Raw genomic sequence first — 19,167 nt, forward strand, 5'->3', positions numbered from 1 at the left:
TCTATGGTTGCCATCCTCATTATAAGCGTGTTTCTTCAATCTTCCCATTAATTATGTGAGTTACCCAATATGATCTATCATCTGGTTTAGGTTAACCAGAATCTATTTCAGTCATCTACAACCAAGATCTAATACCTCAGTGGCTTTGAACACTTTTCCAAAGCTCATTAAGTAAAACTGTATACATTTTATATTCAAATAAATAAAATAAATTTATGTGCTTTTTATCTCTCAAAACTTGAGGTCATACAAATAATATGTATCTCAGAAATATGATGCCTTTTTCAAAATAAAGCATATGATGAGTTGTCCTTTTGTCTAGGGAAAAGCAGAGAAGTGCCATTTTTCATACTGAGAATTATGATCGCCATTAGAAAGCCAGGAGTGAAAACATAAAAGCTGCCACAATAGAAATGTAAATTGAACTGAAATACTTCTTTTGTCAGCAATTCAATTTTAAAATTATAAACAAAGTAATCTGTGAAAATGTCATATATATTAGGATTCTTATTTAACAATGACTGTGATTTAAAAAGCTTATTGCATTAGAGAGAAAAAAGCATCCTTCACACTGTAAAAATTTAACATTCCAGTAAGCTGTAAGAAGTATTATTTCACATTATTGTAGATAATTCATTTATTTTAAAAGTATTTCTGTCTTAGCTAGAATTCAGAAGCTGATTGGGCTAAGTGCACATTTTCATTAATTTCCTAGTCTAATATTTTAAAATCCATTTTCATGTAAATGATTTGATGAAATAAATTGCCCTGAAATATCCAAGAAAGTTATATACCTCATTCAGTTTATAGAGTATAAATGAATGTACAGCTATGTTTTCATTTATTGTACTATTTCTGCTTTTTTTGTATAGAATTTTCTTTTTTTCCCATATTTCATATAATTATAGCTCTGTAATATATTAAAACATCTTTCAATATATTTCAGTCACACCACTTTTTCATTCTCAAAATTACAGAACTGAGATGAGCACTTTCCTTTCTCCTTTGTGTTTCTTGCATGGTATACGTTCTCTATTTTTCTATAATTATCTGCATCTATCTTCATCTGTGCAGTGATCTATATTTAGCCTTGATATGAAATGATGGAGTATGTTAAATTCAGTATTTGATAACTGTAAGATATGAATCTATTTTTCTTGTTTTTTTCTAAGTGTATGGTTGTCTCATGGTGAAATGGTCTTGTTTTTATCTCACTCTGGTGTGGTCACAGAATGGTCTCATCTGAGGTTGGTGTTTTGTGAAATTATCTGTTTTACATGTAAAACACCTTGGTCCAGGTGTGAGTATCCACACAACCACAAGCTGAGAGCTGCCATGGTTCATTTTTCTATTTCTTTATCTTCTGCTAGCTACATTTTTTGCAAGGGGAGAAATGATCATATGCGAAGGTTGCCATGGAAATGTCCATCTGATTTTTATACTCATTCCATTTAGATAATATCTTCCATGAAATGTATATGACCAACTGCTACAGTTGTGGCCATTCTCCATCTCCCAGGGTGAGAGGCTCCAGCACACAACACCATGCAACAACACGTAAGGAGATGTATTGCTTTGAGGTATGTTCTGGATATGTGGAAGGTACTGTGGGACAATACGCACTCTTTGTAATATAGGACATTTTGGATATTTATCCATGCATTGTATTCATGTATTTATTTATTTTCTCATTCACACACTGCTTTATTATTAGGTACGAGTTTTGAATCATATTACTTTGGATATTTTCTGATAGTATTGGTAGTTTCTTTTAGGACATTCAAGTCATGGTACCTCGGGATATGAGATCCCTAACCCAATTAGGATACTTCATTAGGACATTTCTGTAGCAGAAGACAGTGCTATTACAGCCCTCCCAAAGACATAAAGAAAGAGACCCATTTCACCTCTCTGCCTTTATATGTCTGTCCCCCATTAGATAAAAAGTCCACTTCACCCAAGGGACAGCCTCCACGGGAAGTGACAATGGGCATGTCAATGTCATCCTTGCAGTGATACAAGGAAGTTATATATAGTCCCATACTTCATCTGTTTGATACAGATAATAATGATTATGCTGATGCATTAAAAAAAGAAAAGCAGCAACAAAAAAGGGAAAGGCATATAGAATATTCAGTATAAAGAAACAAAGTAAGATGTACAAGTGAGTGCAATTATATATTCAGGCACTTAGTTAAGAAGAATAATTCTTCTAACCAGACATTTAAACTTCATCAAACAGTTTATCACTGAGTTGTACTAAGGGCAAAAGTTTGAGATTTTTTCCTGAAAACTAGACAGATTGTCTATAAATTACCTGAGAGAAAATTCATTTCAGTTGGGAGCACAAAGAATCTAAGAGCATTAAGGCTTCTGTTATGACAAAATAAACTGGGTCTTGAAGTTTACAAAGTTGGAGGTATTGCTATTGGAGCTGAGAATGAAAAAAGTTAAGCTGAACAATTAAAGGAAAATCATGGTAATAACACTCTACTTAACAGACATTGTTATTATTGTTGGATTTGGGAGGGGGCTAAGTATATTCATTGTGTTTGCCTAACTTTAAAAGGATTTAAAGCATTTAAGAGAATCCAGTATTTGTGACTATATAAAGAGCTAGACCTGTGGAAAACTTAATTTATTAAGTTTACAATCAGTTTTAAATGCTTTGGAAAACCTAATTCATCATATACATACATTTTTAAAATTTATTTGTGTAAATAATATTTGAGTATTGATAGGTCATGTCTAAATAGCAATGACTTTAACATTAGGCAAATTATTAAAAAGGGCAAATATTTCTATTCCTGAAATGTTTTCAGAAGATGTATTTTTCACATTAGTGCTACTTTTTTGTGGTATGCGGGCCTCTCACTGTCGCGGCCTCTCCCGTTGCGAAGCACAGACTCCAGACGCGCTCAGCGGCCATGGCTCACGGGCGCAGCCGCTCCGCGGCACGTGGGATCCTCCCAGACCGAGGGACGAACCCGTGTCCCCTGCATCGGCAGGCAGACTCTCAACCACTGCGCCAGCAGGGAAGCCCAGTGCTACTTATTCTTGACCTTGATTTTGATTGCATCGATTATTGGACCCCTTTACATTAGAGAACCAGCAAGAATATTTTCTCAGGCACAACATGATGAATTTCAGGCATTTTAAAACTTCCCCCAATTGTTGTCTTTATCATTCTTTGTCACTCTATTATCATAAACTCCACTCCCTCAAGTGGGCACTTTTTTTTTTCTTTTTTATTTACCATGGCTGGGACTCCATCAAAAGGAAGAAGGGGAATTGTTTGAAAATAATTTTTAAAATTAATCTTTCAAAGAATAAAAGCTTAAAAAGCTTTTTTTTTTTTTTTTTTTTAAAGAGAAGAAATTCGTTGGGTAATTACTAAGGGGAAGACTTAGGAATTTTTAAGTGCTAGAAAGGGGAAATTCAGGATGACTAAGCTAATAAGTGTTCAAAAATAGCAGTTGGAATAAGATAGAATTAGTTCTGTGTATACACAGCTGGTTAAAACAAGTCCCTTTGTTCACTGGATAGAAAAGTGTTTTCATTACGTGCAGTAAGAATCTGACATCCTGAGGTTACCAAAAGTCAGTGGTCCTTATCAGCTTCACTTTATTAGAACCTGTTGTGAAGAAACATGATGTGAGTTTTGATATCTCCTGGGCAAGAGCTGCTGTAATTGGAAATGTTTACTTTATGATCCCCAGCCTTTGAAAAGCAGTAAAAGAAAAATAAATCTATGTTTCATCAGTTACTTGGGTCCTTTATATATTAATTTCACAAAGGAAAAAAATACCTGAGCTTTGATTTGGACTCAGAAAGATCTTATGTGCTTGGAGTGTGGAAAAAAATCAACTGATTAGAAGCATATGGACATTGATGATGATGATAATGATGATGATGATGAAGATGGTGATGGTGGTGGTCTCTTTAGCATGTGCTTAGTGATAAGCCCTGTTCTGAGATCTTTGCATATGTTGACTCATATTTTGTCCTTGGAGCAACCTTGTGAATTGAGTGCTGTTATTTTCTCCATTTTGTGGATCATTAAACAAAACATAACAATACTGGGTGGCTCCCCTAGGTTGGTACAGCTGGTAAATGGCAAAGGCTACTAATTAAATCTAATTATATCAAAACGAGAGGACAGAACCTGTATCCAGGGCTGGCAGCTTATTAAGAAAAGAGATCACCCAAGTTTTCATGATAATAAAGACAATCAGTAGTTTATCTATATGTAGCATTAATACTGAAAACATATTTTAAACTATTTTAAAACATAATACTTATGCTAGCTTCTACACTATCACTTTTAACTGAGTATATTTCCTTTAAACTATGCCTACTAAATGTTTGTTTTATAGGCAAATCTTGCATAGAAATGTTATCATTTTTATAATAAATAAAATTAAAATAATTTTAAAAATATTTAGTTCCAGAAATGTTTCCCTCCTTAAGATAATACTCCTTTAAGCAGAAAATCAAAGGTACTAAATTACGATCTGAACCTTCCATTGACAAAGAGTAGGGAAAATAATTTCTTGAGAAAAACCCCAGAAAACCCCCCATAAATTTATGTGTTAGCTGGACCGTCTAAAGCAGGTCACTGAATTAAATATGCATGAGAAATTAACACTAAAAATGTCATTATTTTCAGAATGATCTCTGATCCTTAACATAGCAATTTAAAATTTGCTTGTGGTAATTTAACAAATGGGTTAACTCTTCTATTTCAGGTAGTTATTGTTCAAGTAAAAACGATCTTAAGTAAAAAAAAAAAAAAAAAAGTAAATCCAGCCTCACTCTCAGAGTCATCACATTTCAGGACTTCAGTTTAGATCAGTTTGGTATTTTGCTGGTGGCCATGTGTTCTGTGGTTTCTGAACTGAGATAGGAAGCGGGTGTGGAGGGCGGTATACTGCTCCTTCCAGCTTTTTGTAGAATAACCAGAAAAATAATATTAACAGATGTATCCAAAAGATACCAGGAATCTTGTTGAGATGAAGGGAACCATGAGGTTGGAGCCGACACAGCAGAAAAAGTGAGGGACCTGAATTTCACCAGATGGCGCCTGTCTACTGTTTCTGCTCAGGTGTAGCCCAAACCCAGGTAGCTGCGAAGGGTATCAGAAATGGGAGAAAATCTGGTGAATACCCAGGTGGAAGAGACAATTATAGAAATAGAGAAAGACTCAGAGTCTGGTGAAATAAAAGGTGTGCCCTTGAAAGGGAAGGAGCACACAGTTAGGCTCAAGAAAAAAAACAGACTTAAAATAGGAGCCCATAGAGGCACAGTTAATCTGTGCCCCATAATTTTAAGGATAAGGTCAAGGTATTTTTGCCTTTTCACTAAGGAAGAATAGCAACCCTTCCTGGAATTAAAAATGATAATACCTCCCTAGAAACCATGTGATCTCTCTTGAGATCACATAAACTATGCAGATGGTGTTTTCTTTAGTTATAACAGTTGCTAATTCCACAAGTAATGTGAAAATACAGGATTACCATGTCCAAAGAAATTGTTAACCTAAAATTGCTAAAAACTGCTTGGATGAAATGCCATTTAGTTAAAGATACATGAATGGCCCCTTTCAGGTATATTTTTTAATTTGGATTTTATAAAATTATATACCATATTATTGGATCCTGTCAGCAATGTAGCAAAGTGATTGTGTTCACTTTCTGAGTTAATTGTGCAGATACAACAAAATGGGAATTGGGGACCATGATGAGTTTTAATTGATGCAAACAATGACTATTTCCAATAAACTTTCTATGCCAATAATTGCTAAATTCTGTATTATTTTATGTAAAAGTTAAAATCTCCATGCAGGGGCTAAATATCTGAAAGCCATTTGTTACATTAAAAGACATCTAAACACAATTAAAACGGAAACTGAAACACAATGTGTTAGTTAAAATATCTTTTAGGAGTTTGCCATTTTGGAGTTGAAAAAATAGTCTATAAATATTGAACTTCAGTACTCTCCCCACTAAACTCTTTCTAGTTTAGTAATGGGCTTCTTTCAACATCCAATACCAATGAGCATGAATATTGAAGGACAATTTTTTTTCAAGTTATGTAAAACCTATCTCCTCATTCAAGATATTTAAACTGAAGTTAATGGGACAATTTTAAGTGGCTTGATTCTGCTACAGGTTGTGTGTTCCTATTGTTATTGTCTAAAGAAAATATTTCACTGTTTAGGTAGTAAAACAAATTTGTAAAATGTATTGTATGACAGACAATTTCTTTATGTTTTTCACATCCTTAACCATGCTGGAGCAGTTGAGGAAAGAAATAGGATTTTAAAGAATAGATTGACTAGACTTTGTGTATTAGTCAGTGTTCTCCAGAGAAGTAGAATCAATAGGCTGTATATATATATATACATATACATGTATATATATATATATAAACTGTTCACACAATTACGGAGGCTAAGAAGTCCTACAATGTGCCATCTGCAAGCCAGGAGAGCCAGTGGTATAATTGAGTCCAAGTCTAAAGAGCTTCAGACCAGGAGCACCAAGGGCAGAAGAAGATAAATGTCTCAGTTCAAGTAATCAGTAATCAGTCAGGAATGGGCAAATTTCTCCTTCCTCTGCATTTTGTTCTATCCAGGCTCTCAGCTGATTAGATGGTCCCCACACTAGGGAAGGCAGTCTACTCTAGTGAGTTCACTGATGCAAATGCGAATCTCCTCCAAAACACCCTCAGAGACACACCAGAAATATTGTTTAACCTGAGTATCCAAAGGCCAGTCAAGTTGACACATAAAATTAGTCATCACTCTCTGTGACAAGACAAATTCAAATTTGGGTAAGCCACACCATTTATCCTAATGTTGTTGGCAGAAAGCACACCACAGCGGGCAGCGCTGGGTGGAATTCTGATCAGTCTTCATTTACCCTTCTAGCCTTCTTTAATTGCCAGCCTTGCAACTTTTGTTCACCTGTAAACAGTTTCCAAAAGTTACATGTCCTTGTTTGCTTTTACTGTAGTCAAATAAAGTTTGGGGGACAATTCCCTTCTGCCTGAAATGTGCTTTATTATTATCTCCTGGGTTAAATACTAGACATTTCACTACTTAGCATAGGCTCCCTTATCTTACTGAAGCTCTTTCTGAATCCTTCAGGTAGAACTAAATGTTCCATCCTCCATGGTCCTGTAATACCTATAAGTACCGGTAATGAAACATTAGTTACATCTTAGCTTTTAATCTCATTTTTATTCCTACCTCCTGCCTGAGGAATATATATGTGTGTGTGTGTGTGTGTGTGTGTCTGTGTATATATATATATATATATATATATATATAGAGAGAGAGAGAGAGAGAGAGAGAGAGAGAGAGAGAGTTCAATTTTGGATATTCAGCACTTAGGAAGAATTAATTAATATTTAGTGAATATATAAAGAAATGAATAAAGAAGCAAAGGAAATTAATCACTAAGCTAGCACAAATGAAACCAAAACAAAATCAATCAATAACAAAGGACAATAAAGATAAACTCGGAGGTACAGGAATTTCTTTACCAAAAAGAAATACCTGGAAATTTCCATTCAAGAAAAAGAAAAGAGTAAAAGACAGCACAGAAGGGAGAATCAGAAATAGAAATCACAAAACATTTATGAACAAGTATAAATAATGCTAAATGAAGAAGAGCAGAGTGGGCATCTGAGAATACATCAGCCTTTGTACTGATAACGTAGGCTGTAAGTGAGCCCGTGTGATAAACTGAATGGATGCTACTATCTATATAAGTTGGAGGAGGAAAGTTTTGTAAAAAGAACTCAACTGCTTCTTAATTGCTAATTAAAACTCGGAAGGGTACTTTGAGACAAACTTTATCTTAGTAGAATAGTGTTACAGGCTATGCAAATTGTAAAGGGTTACTTCTGCTACATGAGATCAATGAAAGGTGTAACTGCTGATGGTGAACCAGATCCATCCATTTAATAATGCTTCCCAGGAGACACCTGAGCTGCATTACACTGAATAAACTGCTTTGGGCCAGGGGAACAAGTGGGACAACAAAGGGAATTCTTAAGGTTAAAAAATAACTAATAATAGAACACTTTCAATATATGAAAAAACAACTTGCATTTGAGGAAAATTATCCGTAACAGTAGACGGGTCCTCTGGGAAGAACATAAGTGACAAATTCCTTTACACTAACATGTAGCCTCTTTGCTCATGTATGAGATCCTTCAGGTACACACACAGGTACACACAATATAGAAATATAGAGCCACATAGACCTAAGTTGAATTCTGATACTTAGTACCTGAGCAAAAGACATAATATTCTTCATTTTGTTGTCACATCAGTAAAAATGCAACATTAGGAAATACCTTGCATGGTTGTGGTGAAAATCAAGTGAAATGCTGTATGAAAAATGCTTACTAAGTGTGATGAAATAATGAGTGAAATTTATAGTAGGAGTCTAGCAAATATTAAAGTGTATTAAATGAATTCTCCTGCTGCTGCCATTTTTATTGACCTGTGAGAGAGGCTTACTTGTCTCACTCTTTAGTGCCTCTCCTCACTTAGAAACCTGAATCCTGAGAAAGAAAAAATACGAACTTTATAGTAATGGCAGATTTTAAAACTTTAAATTCAGTTTATGATGAAGAAATGTTGGCACATTGTAAATATATATAAAAAGCAGTCATAATCAACATGTAAATTGCTTTCTATGAGTCCACAAATCTCCAATTCTTAATTATTTCGTGGACATTTTGTGACAAGTGGAACATTAAAAAAGAATTTATGGAAATTAAAAAAGTCTTGCATTATTATTATTACAATAAAAGACTCTTTTGATCAGTAAAGTTATTTAGTTTCTGAGAGTATTACAGATGAGAGAAATTTAAAGAACCTGTAAAACATGGCTAGACCTCTGAACCTTTTAGTGCTAAGCTATTATTTTCACTTATGCTAATAGACAACAGAGGGAATTTAGATATGATATACATAGACTTCAACATTATAATGAACCTGAAATTATTCTCATTGTTTCAATGTCATCTGTCAGACTGGCTGCAGTAAAACGGAAGAATCAATTGCTGAGTTCTGTCACAGCAAATCTTTGTGCTTCAAATAAAACAACAAACAGAAGCAGAAATAACAGCGCATTATTAATACAAGAGGCTTTTAATCAGCTAAATTTAATTAGACAGCTTATTATATGTCAATGTCCTAAAAGACCAGGAGAGCCTTTGGAACCAGATAGTTGACTCAATTTCTTTGTGTGAGTAATTCTTCCTGCCTTTATTTGCTGGTTTGGGTTTTGGGTCCTGAATTGTTTCTCACCAGCTAACTTTTTTGTACACTCATACCCTCACGTTTTCCTAAATCTCCCAAGATTTAATTGTGTAGAATATCCTTATTGAAATTTATGGGTATAACTGGAATGTAATCTTACTCCATTCAATAAACAACTTCAAATTCAATGTAACCTCTAAATTTAGTTGCCGTTTTTGGATGCACAGTATTTCTCTCTCTTGTTTGTTCTTCAATATTTCTTAAAATCTTGGCATGCTTTTCGGTGCTTAGCAACTTCCTTCTTCCTTTTTTTACTGGGTTCCTCATACTCTCTCCTTTGTTTCTCCCAGAATTCAGGATTATTCTCATATTAATTTACTCCCTAATCATTTCTCCATACACATAATCCAAACAGAATGAAAATGCTAATCCCCACTATATACTGTCTACCTGAGAAATGCTTTAAATACAAAGATATACATGGGCTGATGGTAAAGAGATGGAACAAGATATACCATGCAAACAGGAACCTTAGAGCTGAAAGGCCTAAATTAACATCAGGCAAAATAGACTGTAGGACAAGAAATATGACTAGAAACAAAGATATGTTTCATGGTGTTGAAAGAGCCTAGGTGCTAGACAAATGCATCAGTTATGAATGTATATGCATCTTGTAACAGGGTTTCAAAATATATGAAATTAAATCTGATAAAATTAAAAGATACTTAAACAATTTCTCAGTTATACTCAGATATTGCAATATGCCAATCTGAATAATTGAAAAAAAAGATTAAAAAATCAGCAATGTTATAGAGGACTTGAACACACTATCATCTTATAAAACATGTATAAAGTGATCCATCCAACCACAGCCACTGAATGCACATCCTTTTCAAGTAAGCATAGAATTGTCCAAGGAGATAACATATGCTAGGCCATAAAACAAATCCCAATGAATGTTAAAAGGACTGAAATCTTACAAAATGTATTACCTAATCACAAAGGAATTTAACTAGGAATCAATAACAGAAAAAATTTTAGGAAATCTCCAAATATTAGGAAAGTAAATATAAAATATATCTTCAAATAACCTATGTGTCAAAGAAAAAAATTACAAGGATTATTAGAAAATATCATGATTAATTTCAACATATTTGAATTTCTGTGATGCAGCTAAAATATTTGAGGAAAATTTATAGTTTGCAATGCTAATATTAGAAAGAATATAAGATTTCAAATTGATAATTTAAATCCAGAGACATTTTATTAAAGCTGCAAGATGTTAAATATAAGGTATACTCCTTAAGGCAGCTAGGCAAAAGATCAAACAACATGAATACAAAAGGAACTAGACTAACATCAGACTTTTGAAAACCAACATACCAAGCAAGGCAACAACAGAACAAAATTTTAAAATATGAGTCAAAGAAGGTGTGAACCAAGCATTTTATGTCAAGTCAATCTTTTCTTCAAATATCAAAGTTACGGAGACAGGATTTAATATGTAAGTACTTAGGGAATGCTGCATCTATCAGTTAGATTCACGCAACCAGATGATAATTGGGAAAAACTAAGCAAAACAATGATGGTTACAATTTCTAACCTTTTTGTGTCTTATGTGTCTATAAATGGACACATATAACTAAAGAATATGTGACAATGAAGGTGCATGACTAATTCTCAAATGTTATATATTGAAATAAAGTACAAAAAAATGCAACTAAAATGGAAGAAGAAATAAAGAGAAAATTAGAAAAAATTCATTTGTGTATGCGTAATAGATGGGTTAAAGGATATCATATAAAATGTATAAACCATTTAGCAGTGCTCAGTGAGTAAACAGGGAACTAATGGCATTAAAATATAAATATAAAGGTAGATCAAGAACACCAATACAAACTATCTAAATTAAAAATAAATAAATAAAAGAGAATGCACATCTAATAGAGAGAGAATCATAGAAAATATCACTAATGAATCATGAAAAATACACATAGGTATAAAATATTATAATTATCATATAGGATATATTATATATAATACATAACATGTACAATATATTATGTAATATAGTATTATGATATGTTAAATACTATAATCATATAACACTATGACAATGTTGAGAACAAACATGTGAGTTAGAAGAATAATTGTTAACGGGCTTAACCTACACATTAAAAGACAAAAATTTTCAATGTGGCTTACAAAACAAAAACTACAACAAAGTGATTCAGAAAGGCTGAAACATAAGAGGATAAACAAATTCTACCAGGCATATGGAAACAAAGAGAGAACAGAGGTTCTGGTATCAGTAAAAGTGAAAGTCAAGCTTTAAACAATCAAGCATGAAAAGAGCACTTGTGAAGGTGGAAAGCCCAGAATCCACAATGACAATATAATATGTATCAATGTTCATGTATCAGTTAATAAAGCAACAACCTTTTTATATAAAAGCTACAGAAAATGCAAGAAAAATAGATAAGAACCCCCATTAACAAAATACTTTAATACAGCATTCTCAGTAAAAGACAGATCAAGTGGACAAACAATAAATAAAGAGATGAAGGATCTAAAAACAAAAAATAAGGTTGATCTTATTGATTTATTGTATATGAAACTCTACCCATGATAATAGAGAATGCACATCCTTATAGAGGGCCTGTAAAATATTCAAAGAATAGAGCTATGTGTCCCACATGAGATCCAACATCAGGAAGCCTGCCAAATGAAGTCCATGTACAGCCAAGATGCTATATCTGTAATACCTTCTCCCTCTACTCCAACCAAAAGCAGCTGAGTGGAGAGTGAGGGACAAGTGAAAGAGTAATCCATGCTTTCCACTCCCTAATGGCAAGTCTCTCCAGTTACAGATTAAGCTTTAACCTGAGGGAGGTTAAGAGAGTTAATTGAAATATTAAACTAGACTGAGCTATCATTCTTTAATTATAATTTCTTAATTATAATTTAGTTATTGATATATTATTTTTTTAAATATTGGAAAATTATAGAATATGCGTGAAGTAGAGTACAAATTTAAGACACAGGAAAGGGAAATATCTAGTCTCTTGTTTGAAGATAGTTATTTGAGGAAAAAGAGAAACAATGTATATTTCTCTCTTGAGTTTAGAATGTTTCATATATTAAAGATTAAAGCATTTCAAATAAGGAAGTAGGAAAATAATTTTGATTTTTGTGAGAAAATTCCTAGTTGCAGCTTGACAAATGATGGAGGTGGAAGAGTTGATATGGAAAACAAACTAGGAATCTAGCACTATAGTACATGTATATGTATATATACATATAATATATATGCATATAGTACATATATAGTATGTATGTATATATATATATATATTATATATATATATGGTTGGGTTGTAAATCAATTAATCACATAAATGTGGTATAGAAAGAAGAGGACAGATATTAAGAAGTAGACTACAAATTGTGAAAATATTCACAGTAAGTGAGAAATTTTTTAAAAGTCCCTTCTGACTGAGGTGCATGGTGGTACACCTAGCTTTCTATGTGTTAGTTCAAGGTGACTGGGTCTCATCTAGGAGGAGATATTGAGGAGTTGAATACATGTGTCTGGATGTTAAGGAAAATGTAGGTTGAAAATAAAGGTAAAGGGCTTAAGATTTCGCAGGTCATAATTAAAGTGCAGGGGTTGAGTAATTCATACAGGAAGAGTGTATGAAAGTAGAAGAGAGGAGAGTCAGGTAGAAAAGCCCAACTGTACTCTCAGTAGTCAACGCTTAATAGTAGTTTATTTAATTTTCAATAAGATAAGCAAATGATCCTTTCTCTCCAAAGATATTATCCATAATGTATCAGCATACAGTTCCACACGTTAATAACTGTTTTGTTTTCTCCTTTTGATATTAATTTTGGCAGCATATAGTTCAGCTTCTAGAGTTACCTTAAATAACTTTTGCACATTTCAAATGAAATTTTTTCCAAATAATATTTATTTGCTTTATTTTGAACTAGTTTATGTCTTACTTTTTGAAACTATAATTAAATTAAAATTTTTCTATTTTGTTTCCTTCCTCTGTTTGTAGAAAACATATCTACCGTTTATTTGGGGACCTAGTAAAATACACTCAAATATATTTTGCTGTCAGGACTTTGGTTTTTAAATTATAATTCTTATAATTGAGCATCTACTTAGGGTCATACACTAGCCTGGATGTTGGTACCTATACCTCAACTTGGAAGTAAGCAGAAAACATATTTTTAAATGAGTCAAGAGAGTTCTAAACCATTTTCAATATATTGTTACACACGGTTTCCTTCAAAGTCAATAAATTATATTAAGGTTATGTGAACAATATAGGCTCTGGGGATAAAATGATGGTTTAACTCCTAACTTCAAGATACTCACATTTTGCAAAGCAAAGAGACAGAAACGATGTAACAACTAATCTACTTTTCACTGAATAATTCTATGCTGTGAAAATCCAAATTTAAGAATGTCTAGATAGCTAGGTGAGTCTTTTGTCTTATGTTGTTCAGACAAATTCAGTAACAAATGTTATATATCACAGAGAAAACACAAAGTTTTTAATGCTCAGATTTTTTTTTTTCCTGGAACAGAGAATGATGAGGTGGTGATATGGGAGTGACAGGGGTGTACGAATTTTAGGGAAGATTTCCCAACAGAGATAAAATTTGTGCTAGTTTTTCATATGTACTGTTTTCCCTGCAGATGTCGAATATGGCTGGGAGTTGGAGAGTAAAAGTGTCTGGAAAGAAATAACTCTTGTTGCAGGACTTACTACAATTCAGAGGTGAAGATCTCTTGGGTATTTGAGACTGGGAAATCTTTGGTTAACTTGTGATTAATATACTTATCCCAGGAAAGCTAAAGGGGAAATCCTGGTAAGGCACTTTGAGTTGTCTACACTTTGTGGTACCTACATTTATTTATAACATTAATAATTTCCATGATGTCCCAAAGTTGCAGACTATCAGAATTTAGAAGGCAGAATACTACTGTCTAGTTCTGTTTATATGCCTCCATTAATTCAGTCTCCCCCAACAAATAGGGAGAGATGTGGATGCAAGTCTCAAGCATACTTTGCCTTGGTTTCCTTTGTTTCTTCAAGACCAAATAGTATATAAATAAGTAGATAGATTTTATATATATATATATATATTTTATATATGTATATGTATACACATGGATATACATATATAAAATGTATATACAGCAATTGACTTTAGTTTCTTTCTCTACTCAATATCCTCTGTTTCTAATAATCACCAATAGAGACAGCAAACATATGAATAAACTAAAAGGGAATCAAATGGTTAAGCACAAAATCCAAGAGAATTGGGAAATGGTAGGAAACAAAGTAGGGAATGAAGTTGAGTCATATCTGAAGAGTTGTTTGACAAGCATGGAGATTACACTCAATCTTACAAGTCATTGAAAAGTTCTAAGTAGATTTGCATGTCATTAATTTCATTTTGTGGGAAGTTTGAAGGATATATTAGGAATTGGGGTGAAAAAGATTAACCTGTTTCTGGTGCAGATTGATCTCTTAGGACTAGGCAATTCAAATATAAGAAAATCAAGATCTTATGTGATCAAGAGAAACTTGCATTATTTTTATAAACAGAATGAACTAACATTACTGTATAACTAGAAATAAAGAATAATTGCAGAATTTTTTGTTCTCTAATTTCCACACCACAAGTAAGTATTTAAGTCTAGGAAGATTTGCTAGTATGTAAGATTTTAATTTAAAGACAAAGTTATTGCTCTTAATCAAAGTAAATTTAAACCAGCCTCAGCAATCCAAGTGCTATACCTCGCTTGGACAAATTTTGCCAAGTGGTCTAAATTGTCCTGGAATTCTAAGAAGGAAAAACAGCATACCTCACGATTTATTACTATTAAGCACAGGAATTTACATGGTGCGCGCGCACGCGCGTGCACATACACACACACACACACAAATAAAAAGATGATGGGACTTAACTGTGAGCCCTAGCACCATCTACTTCAAGTATCTTTCCCTTCAGATAGGCAGTGGTATCACACTGTGTTTCTAACACAGCTGAAATATTCTGTCAGTTCTTCAGCTCTAAACCACCTACACCACTTTTACTTAGATTAATGAGGAAAGCTCACTTCACAGTGAGCTCTGCTTAGTATTTTGATCTGACAAGATGATTTCTATACAGTGGATATGGGATTAGCTGATTTATGGTCCTTAATTTTTCAGCTACATTATCTACAAAAGAAATAATTTCAGTTGAGTATTTTGAGTGAAGCTAGAAAATGCATATACTTTTTTTTACTGAATCTGCATGATTTTGATTCTCCTAAAACATCCTTCGAAGAGTTACCAAGTTGACACTATCTTGATCATTTGCTAAATTTTACTTTTTTTTAGGAAGTAAGGGGGAGAATTTTTTCCACAGTTGATTTACCCCTATCATGGAAATATATTTGTAAGTTAGTGAAGAGAGTTATGTATTATTAAAAATATAGAATTGTTTCCATAATTGATTCAAGGAAAAGTAGTTCCTAAGTCTTTCTCTTCAGCTCAGAAGAAATATTAAACTTGGGGGTACTTTCCCCAAGTTGCCTATCTGACAAGTCTACTACTTTGTAAATGTACCTATTACCTATATTTCATCACCTGAACAACGGCAATAACATTATGCCTCAACCTAACAATGAAATGTACATATAACTAAAGACTTGCTCTTGTTCTTCTCCCAAACAACAGACAAATCACATTTAATTGTATAATTCTGTAGGTGTTATTCACATTTAAAAGCTCAATCACAACTCCCCTTTTATATCCTGAAATTATTGATAAATACAAAATTTATATCATTTAATTTATATTTAATTATAAATTGTGTAATTTATTGCCTTTTTAAAATTTTTTTTTAAAAATAAATTTATTTATTTTTTGCTGCGTTGGGTCTTCGTTGTTGTGTGCGGGCTTTCTCTAGTTGTGGTGAGCAGGGGACGCTACTCTTTGTTGCGGTGCACCGTGCTTGTGGTGGCTTCTCTTGTTGCGGAGCATGGGTTCTACGCATATGGGCTTCAGTAGTTGTGGCACACGGGCTCAGTAGTTGTGGCGCACGGGCTTAGTTGCTCCACGGCATGTGGGATCTTCCTGGACCAGGGCTCGAACCTGTGTCCCCTGCATTGTCAGGCAGATTCCCAACCAGTGCGTCACCAGGGAAATCCAATTTATTAGCTTTTTTTTTTTTTGCGGCACGCGGGCCTCTCACTGCCGTGGCCTCTCCCATTGCGGAGCACAGGCTCCAGACGCACAGGCCCAGCGGCCATGGCTCACGGGTCCAGCCGCTCCGCGGCACGCGGGACCCTCCCGGACCGGGGCACGAACCCGCGCCCCCTGCATCGGCAGGCGAACTGTCAACCACTGCGCCACCAGGGAAGCCCTATTACCATTTTTAATACAACTTGCTTTAGATAAGCTAGTATAGAAAACAGAAAAGTACAGTTGATATATATTATCATGTACATCTAAACATGGCATATATGCAAGACTTCTCATTTTTCATTTCTGTGGCTACAGTATTTGGTATTTATGACTTGCTTCTCCAAAAATCATGCCATGCTCTCTTTGCCCTTACCCAGTGTTACAACTTGTTTTGGTTATTTACCTGGACATATGACTCACTATTTTATTCATGAAGGAGCTGTGCAGTTAGTGTGCCCTGTCTGAACTGAGTTGCTGTAGACTTATATTTACTTTTACCATTGAACATGGTAGTACGTAGAGACACCCAGGTAATTCTCTGATTTCAGATATATTCCTCCCTGCTCTTATGGTGTAGTATTCCTCTATTTTCCCAAAATAAACTGGATTTATCAATCTAGTGAGTAAGACCTTCTCTACTGTCTCACTGGCACAAAGAGCCCACATTAACATGATGACTATCTCCACTTCCAACTCACTGGAAGTTCACTGTATACACCATATATATATATGGGGGTTCTTTGGGCAGTAATATATTTGAGCCAGCAAAGCCACATTTTTATAAGTATATGAGGGGAAATAGCCAAAAAGAAACGCCACTCATGTCAACCAATTGCTTTCCACACACATGGATTCTAGCCATATACAGATCACCTGTTCTGAGTATATACTGCAACACATAGAAAAGCACCCCAGCTCTACAAGGTGTTGTCACATAGCTAGTGCCATAATTGGATTTTGAATAAGTCATCCTGCCTTTTATCAGGACAGATACTGCAGGGTGATAGAATACATAGTAAGATCAGTGAACCCCAAGAGTGTAGGGTCATTCATTCCTCACCTCTTTTGCTGTGAAAATAGTTCTTAGAAGCAATGGTGTGTGGAATATAGTAAAAGTGACTAATGTAAGTTTACAGGTGGCAATGGCAGAAGCAAATCAGTATAACGCTTAAGCGCTTATTCCAGTGAAGAAGAAAAACACTGCTCCTGCCATCTGGAGAGCTCAGCATTTCTTATCACTGCCGTCAAGCTGGAGCTCAGCAGGTGTCATGGCCAGATCAGGCTCAAAAAGGTTAAGTCCATTTTCTTGAGCCCATGCAGAACTTCCATCCTGCAGCAAAAAAAGCTATTAGCTTTTTTGTCCATTAGCCATTGAACTTCACTCAATAGCCAGCGAAAGCTGACTGACATTCACAAACCAAATTTATCTACTTATTTAGATTGATCTATACAGTTGATGTCCTTTGTGAGCATTCTCATAACACACAGATTTATGACCATTCTTTGTTCATCGTCCTGGGATAATCCCACATGTTTTTATAACTCCTGATACATAATTCCTAGATATCTTTCAAGGCAACCTCCCTCACCCCCAGACCTCTAGCTATTTTCATTAGACGAGTTTTAGCCCTCAATGGCTCTTTGTTATTGCACATAAAATTTTAAATAATTTTATCAAGTACCTTGGAAAAACTCAGGATGTTGATCTCTTCTTCAAGAGCTATAATAGAAAATTTTTAGTTTTATTTATTTATATTTATTCTCAGATATTGATATGCTTTGATACAATTGTAAAGCATATCCAGCTTTGTTAGCTCTGAGTTCCTATACTATCTTTTCTTATTTCCTTACAGCCTACTCGCCTTTGTAGCTACTTCTTTTTATGTAAACTCTCTTCAAATTTTAGAAATTTGTATGTGATCTGTTTCTTGTTGGGTCCATGACAAACACATACAATTCCCTTTGGTAAGATTATTAATTCCATTTATTTATTTAAAATATTAATCAGTTCTTATATCCTTGGCATAAATATTATTTTGATATATTACCTCTTATATACACTATTAGATTTGATTTGCTAATATTTTGTTTAGGATTTTGCATCTATACCCATGAATATAATAGCCCTAAAATTTCCCTTTTTGTTTTAAAAGTATAATTTCCTGCTTTTACTGTTATAATTATGCTGATCTGATAGAATGAAATATTTCTTCTTTATTGTCAAAAACAGTAGAAAACAGAGAGCAGTACGTCCCTTAAATTTTATAGAACTTGACTGTAAAATTATATGGGCTTTTTAAATTTGGGAGATATGATATTTAACCACTACTTCAATTTCCTTAATAGTTACAGTACTATTGAATTTTAAAATATTTTCTGGAGTCAGTTATTTTGAAAAAAATACATGTTCTTGTAGTGCTTTGTTGGTTAGGTTTCAGTTTTCGATTCATTGGTGTAGCTACTCATAGTATTGTCTTAATGTTGTATCCTCTGTTTTATGTCTTTATGTTCTCATTTTCATTCATACATTGCTTATTTGTTTCTTTTCTTGTCTCTTGATTCTTCATCAAAGAATCTTTCCAAATATTTACCTCTTGTTAATATTTTCAAAGAATCAATATTTGGTTTTGC

This window comes from Phocoena sinus, chromosome 14, assembly GCF_008692025.1.
Source record: "Phocoena sinus isolate mPhoSin1 chromosome 14, mPhoSin1.pri, whole genome shotgun sequence".
Lineage (NCBI taxonomy): Eukaryota > Metazoa > Chordata > Mammalia > Artiodactyla > Phocoenidae > Phocoena > Phocoena sinus.